This window comes from Nuphar pumila, chromosome 2 (genome assembly GCF_984573655.1).
Source record: "Nuphar pumila chromosome 2, dmNupPumi1.hap1.1, whole genome shotgun sequence".
NCBI classification, from domain to species: domain Eukaryota; kingdom Viridiplantae; phylum Streptophyta; class Magnoliopsida; order Nymphaeales; family Nymphaeaceae; genus Nuphar; species Nuphar pumila.
The window spans coordinates 130,072,602-130,079,481 of NC_143250.1; positions in this window are offsets into that span (position 1 = coordinate 130,072,602).

The following is a 6,880-nucleotide window of genomic DNA, read 5'->3' on the forward strand; positions in this document are numbered from 1 at the left end:
TGAAGTTTTGAGGAGCATCTCTCCCTCTTTTTCTCTTTTTCTCTTTTTCTCTTTTTCTTGCTTTGAGGAGTCACCCCCAAGCCAACCTATTCAACCTTTATCTTTTGAGGAGGGGCCTCGAGGTAAATTCTATATTCTTTTCAATCAAGATTTCAATTTTTACGTACTTTTTCTTTGCATTTTTTGATCTTTTTGTCCAAGATCGCATTTTCTTAGAATCTTTATTCCAAGAAATCTCCATTCTTATAGAAAAGCCCATTTTTTTATAAGAAATCACATGGTATGAGCTTAGAAACTCTGTCGAAATTACATCGTGATCATCAACGGAATGAGGAATCGCTATCAGAATCAAGAAGGGGCTAGGGTTTTACTGAAAGCCTGAGTAAATTCTCTATATCTCACTTGTTTATTTCTTTTATTTTTTAGTTATTTTCTTGGAATCTTGAAAATCTTACTCTTCTTAATCAAACACACACATTTTTTGTTTTGGGTGTTGCTTGGGTGGGTCCACCATCCAAGCTTACCTCATAGGTGTGCATTGAAGAATCAAGAAAGCTCAAGACTTCAACCCTGATCAGGTCATCATTTGCTATTTGGAAAGGAAATACTCGATCTCATACTGTGCAAGCAAATCTCATCACTATTTGAAAATGAAGGCAAGTTTTACAAAATCTTTTCTAAAAATCTTCAAAAAACCTTGTTGGTGAATTTTTCCATCAACAAAAATCTTTTGTGATCATAGAGGGACCTACTCTCTTCTATTGTTGAGATCTTGTTTTCTTGAGAATTCTTGATTTCCTATCACCTCTCTCACACACCCACATTGATAGGAATCTACTTGACACGTAGATTTCAGGATTTGAATCTTCAACCCCTAGCAATATCATAAAATTATGTCTATACAATGTTTGTTTCGTGTGTACTCTCTCTCTTTATATATATATATATATATATATATATATATATATATATATATATATATATATATATATATATATATATATATATATATATTCTCTTTATCTTCTCTTTCTCTTTAGGGCTTAGAAACCCCTCTTGTTTTTCGTGTACAAAGATTTTCAAACTCCCTTGTCCCATTCTTGGAACGTAAGATCATCTTACCACGTACTAGGAGCCCTTAGCTCGGCTATATAGGTAGGTGCTCATGGATTGTTGGTATCCCTTATTGCATGTACTAGAAGTCTTTAGCTTCGGTATATGAACAAGAACCCTAACCCTAAAGTGACTTGCTTGGATAAACCTTGATTAGGACACGCAAATTTTTAAAAGTTTTGTGTAAGTTGTTCTTGATTGCATCCTTGGTTATCCTAATCCATGGTTAGGTCTAGGAAGGGTATAACTGATATGGATGGGAGAGTTTAACTTAAAAGAGGGGAGTACATACCTTGACCATATCTAAGGTACTTACTAGTGATTAGAAAGCTAAGATAACAAGATTTGTGATCCCAAAAGTGCCCTCAGAGGATAAGAAATGTTCATCCAACTGTGTAGAGGTAGAGAATGAGAGTGAGGGTGAGGAGCTAGAGGAAGCACCCAAGAAGAACGAAACTTAGTAAAATGAAACAAAAGAGAAAGAAATCATAGGATATGATGAAGAGGACTGTGAAAGTCCCAAGAAAGAAAAATCTCACAAAATCAACCAAGAGGACCTTATGAGGGAATGATAAAAAAGGTGCTGAAAACCGTGGTTGAAGAGAGAAATCCTACCAAGAAGAATAAATTCCCAAAAAAGAAACTTAAGAAAGCCAAGGGTGGGGGATATTACCAGCTACTTGATGACAAGGAGTTTCCTAGGAAAACAAGATCCAAGAAAGTAAGGAGCAAAAAAAGGTTATGAGAGCCCATATGAAGATGAAATTTACCTTAGGAAAGTAAGACCTAAGGAAGTTAGAAGTAAGAGGGGTTATGACAGCTCAGAAAAGGAGGAGGATTATCCTAAAAGAATGAAATCTAGGAAAATTAGAAGAGGAAAGAAATATGAAAGTTTCGATGATAAGGACAGAATCTAACCCAAAAAAGTGAGATCCAATGAAGTTAGAAGCAGAAAATACTATGAGAATTCAGAAGAAGAGAGGGAACATTATCCCAAGAAATTAAGAACCTTGAAAAAGTGATACCAAGAAGAAGGACCTAAAATCAAGGAACCTAAAAAATATCATGAAGAATTTGAAAAAGAAGAAGAATATTACCCTAGAAAGAGAATTCATCAGAAGTACTATAAGGAGTAGTATCAACTAAAAGGAAAGAAGACACCCAAGAAATATAAAGTCTCATCCCATGAGGAATACTTCCCTCCAAAAAAGCGACCCCAAGAAAAATATGAAAAATATCAAAGGGGATATGGTAGAAGAGTACCAAGAAAGTATCAAGATTATTCGAAGAAGAAATTCCCAAAAAAGTAAAGTACCTTAAAAGGATGGAGGAACCAAGCATGATGACACCTCTTCTGAATAAGAAAGTGAGTTCATCTCCAAAAAGAAAGAAATCCTCGAACTCAAGAAAAGGGTTGAGATAAGAAAAGAAGAAAAATCCTGAAGAAAATAAGAGAGGGAAGAAAGGACAAAAAAGAATGCCATGGAATTGAGAGGCGAGGTTGAAGAAGGAGAAGAGATTCTTGAAATGAAGAACTTTGAGAAAAGAGAGTTGGTTACTTCATTACAAGAACTGCAGATTCAAGAATTTCATAACACAGTAGTTGTCTTGCAAATGAAAAACCAAGGTGAGAAGAAAGAGTATGATCTCATAGACTTTCTGTTACAAGGCGAAGAGGATCTAACTGAGGCTCCCAAAAAGTTTGTGAAGTTCAATGAAACAGGTTCCCTCATATGATGATGTTTGTTAGCATATATGCCAAACACCATAAGAATGATTGTCTTATGATAAGATGGTTCCCAAGAAGCTTGGATGGGGATGCATTAACTTAGTTCTCAATAATGAACTTCAAAAGAATTCAAAATGGATCCGGTAAGGATCCATAAACATGGTGGTCGGATTGAGCAAACCCTGAGGTGAGTAAGGTGAGGTTTGGTGCAGTGGGAGGGGGCCTTGGCTGCTAGGCAGGCGGTCAAGGTTTCTTTTTCTTTTTTGAAAAAAAAAATGAAAGGTGAAAATAGAGAAAAGTTGCAGTCAGTCAAGCAGCACGCCACGTGGATAAACACACAAGACTCCTAAGGACAATCTGATTGCTCTTTGATTCTGCAGATGCCCGCGATCCACATTCTGTGCAATGTGTGGCGTCTGCTTGCCCATGCAAACATGGGACGTGCGGAGAGCGAAACACTATGTTCGGTGCATCCCTTTGAGACGTGTTTTGGTGTCCAGAGGAATTCCATTCTTTTCCTTGAAACAAGGGAGTACAGGACACTCCTGGACACCTTTGAAAAAAAATTAAAACAAAAAAAAAAGTGTCATTGAGTGTTCTTGTCCAGGGTTGTCTGTGGACAGGACAAGACATGGTATTCTTGTCTTCTCCTGTCCTAATTAAAGACCCCTAAAGTCTGATCAATTAAAGTTAACCAAAGTGATGCAAAATCCAGTAGAGAAAAAAGGAAATAGGGAATATCCACAAAGATGATATTTATGATATATTCTATTGAATGAACTCATGATTTCCCAGAAAACTAACACATCAAATTAAAGGAACTAAGTTAAGTTCAGATTATGCAGTCGTCCCAAAGTCAATAAGCACTTTATAAACGGATGGGAACTACTAAAACCACATCTGAAAAAAGATGGTATACTCCATAGTTACCAAGAAACAAAATAGATGTGAGAAAGGCTCATGAAGCAGAAGCAAGGAAGAGAGTATTAAAAGGTAGTGCAAAGCAAGAAGCTGTGTACAGGTGCGAAGTGATTATGAAAATGCATGAGAAATGAAAAGAAGCGCATTTCAAGCAATATGAAGCGGGAGCATATGTGAATAAGAAATTACACGAAAATGAGTAAACAGCAATAGAAAATCAAAAGTATTCTTTAATATGAAAAAACATAAAAAGTGACGGGGTATGTGTGGAAAATAAGGCTAGTAAACAAAGAACGAACCTAACAGGGTCTTCAGGCTTGGCTCATTTCTTGTGTCGAGCATGAGCTAATGAAAAGCCCGAGCTAAATGAGCCAAGCATGAGCAAGCTCATATATATATATATATATATATATATATATATATATATATATATATAAGTTGAAAACAATAGTATTCGGACCCTAAACCTATTAATACAAGCTCAAACTGGCTCATTTATAAAATAAATAATTGTTTAAAACTTGTAAGCAATAGGATTTGAACTCTAAACTTATTGCTTGCAGGCCAAACAGTTGTAAACTACAGTTATTGTTAATAAATGAGCTTATATGAGCCGAGCCCAGACAAACATTGGTTGTTCAAGCTCAAGCTTGTCGAGACTATTTTACTAGTTCAAAAAAAAACTCTTTCCGAACCAAACATGAGCCGAGCCACGAATGGCTCATCTTGTTTCCCATACCTATGTGGAAAGAAACAAGAAACTAGAGAGAAACGCTAAGGATGCGAAGAGGAATTAATTTGGAAAGAGAGAGAAGTGGGCTTCCCATGAAAGGGAAGTATGTTTCCTAAATCTTTCTCTCGCTTTGAGAAAGCAAGGAGCGTCCGGCTTTCAAAGCACACTTCCGGTGAAGCAAGCTTCACATGTAGCAACTAGCAAGAAGCTTTCGACAACTATGGTATACTCATTAACCGTGCCTCTATAAGCCACCACTTATGATCCGGAACAAACCACTGTAATTTTCACCATCAATGTCATACATCTGAAACGATTAATATGTTATTTGAGTTATGACCAGCAGCGAAATTTGTGCAGAATTTGTTCATACGCTTAACAGGAACTGATGGTGCAATTCAGCCTGCAGCAAATTAGTATAACGGGCCAATGCCCATGTACCTCACAAGTGCCCTCTCAAAACTGTTCAAATTCCAGGATGAAAGCATACGCAAAACCAGATCAAGGACATAAAGCTTCAGTTCCTTGCAGTACATCAAAGCAGTTTCATATCAGTTTTTTTTCAAAAATAATAACCAATAATACATATCGTTTCACAATTGCAATGATTGGCAGAATACATAATTGGACATTTTGGAAGCATGCATTTTGATGTTCTTTGGGACAGTAAAGCAATTTTGAGGACAAAGTTTACCTTTTGCACATTTTTGTGGCTTAAACATCTTTCCTTCAATCTATTTTCATATGCAGCTGTCAAGCTTAGCATGCAGCAAGTATACATGTAAATTGGCATATAATGCTGATTTAAATCGTGTATATACAACAAATCATAAAACCAAATATCCTCAATAGCTCAAATGCTTGATTTGCAAGCTTGCTTCTTAGGTGGACAGGTTCATGATAGTTCATATGCACCTGACTTTTGGTTCCTCCACGGGGAGTGCAGCCTAAGCAAAGAACTACAACACACATTAAACTTCAAGTTAATTTTTAGCATATAAAGAATAAATATGAACAAGGAGCATGGAACTAAAACTAAAACTTCAACTTTATTACACACCTACCAAGCCAGGCTACTCGCAAAATGATCTTGACTGATGTTGCTCGATCAAAGTGCACACAAGCTAGACAACATGATGGATCAAATCAACCAGAAACAACATGATTGAAGACACAGCGACAGTTTCATGAATAGTTAATAAGAGGCTTAATCAAATGATTTTTCATATCTGTACCCCATATACCAGTTACAGCATATGATTTTAATTGATAACCAGATGCACTTCACGAGTCTGATGATTAGAGTACAATCCCCAAAAAACTTCCAAACTGCATTGTCAAGAAACTTTGCTTTCACAGCGTGACTACAATATTTCTCCTAGCTAGCTGCCTGTGAAGCTAAGTCACAAGAAAGTGCACATAACATTTTCTGGTAATACTGGAAATCAAGCATCACTTTGCATCAGCAGAGTACGGAATCAAACACCATGTCAAAATAAGGCTTTTGGAATTTCAATTACCAAATATGATATGTAAAAAGATATTTATACTCCAAAGTCCAAACAGATAAGCATGCATGGAGATGTTAAAACTTGGTCAAAAGCCTAATTCAGTGTCACTCATTCTCTCCAAATGGCAAATTATCATGTTTGTGTAAAAGTTCCTAAAATAGATGGATGCAATAGAATAGTTAATAAGTGAAGATAATGGTTAGAATGTTTCCATCACCACCATATCTAATCCCCTTGTTTCTGTACATTTATTCTCTTTTTATTTTGTCTATAGAACTCTCTGTCATGGTTATATACTTGAAACCAACATCTTTCTTTTTTTCATCAGGACTATGTATCTTGGAAAACAATGGAAAGTAACTCATAACTTGTCATTTTTTCAGTATGTCATGGGTTTGCAGAATGGAAGAACACTAATGCATAAAATAACATCAGAAAAAACGGAAGGAACAAGAAAGTTCCCATTCATGACGAAAATTAACAACTTCAAAGGAAACAGAATAGAGATCACCTTTTCTCTACAAGTTAGTTGCCGTCAGTCAAAAGCTGGAGAACTATCAAATATATAATAAAATATAACAATTAAAAGAGCAATTAGGAACAGTTACCTCTTTAGTTGGCAAAAGTGAAATGGTAATACATTTTACCATAATCAATCTCAATAGAAAGTGTAGCATCATAGTGGTCAATTATATCTTTACTGCATCTCAATCAGCATATCATTTGAGTTGTAGTTAAGCAAGAATTTGATCCAGTGAGTCAAATAAGAGTGCAAACATTTAGAAGAAGTTGTGGCCCTAAGGTCATGGCATCACGGAGTGAGAGAGAGAGTTACAACAAGAAAAAAATCTAAAGATAGAGAAAATATCTCAA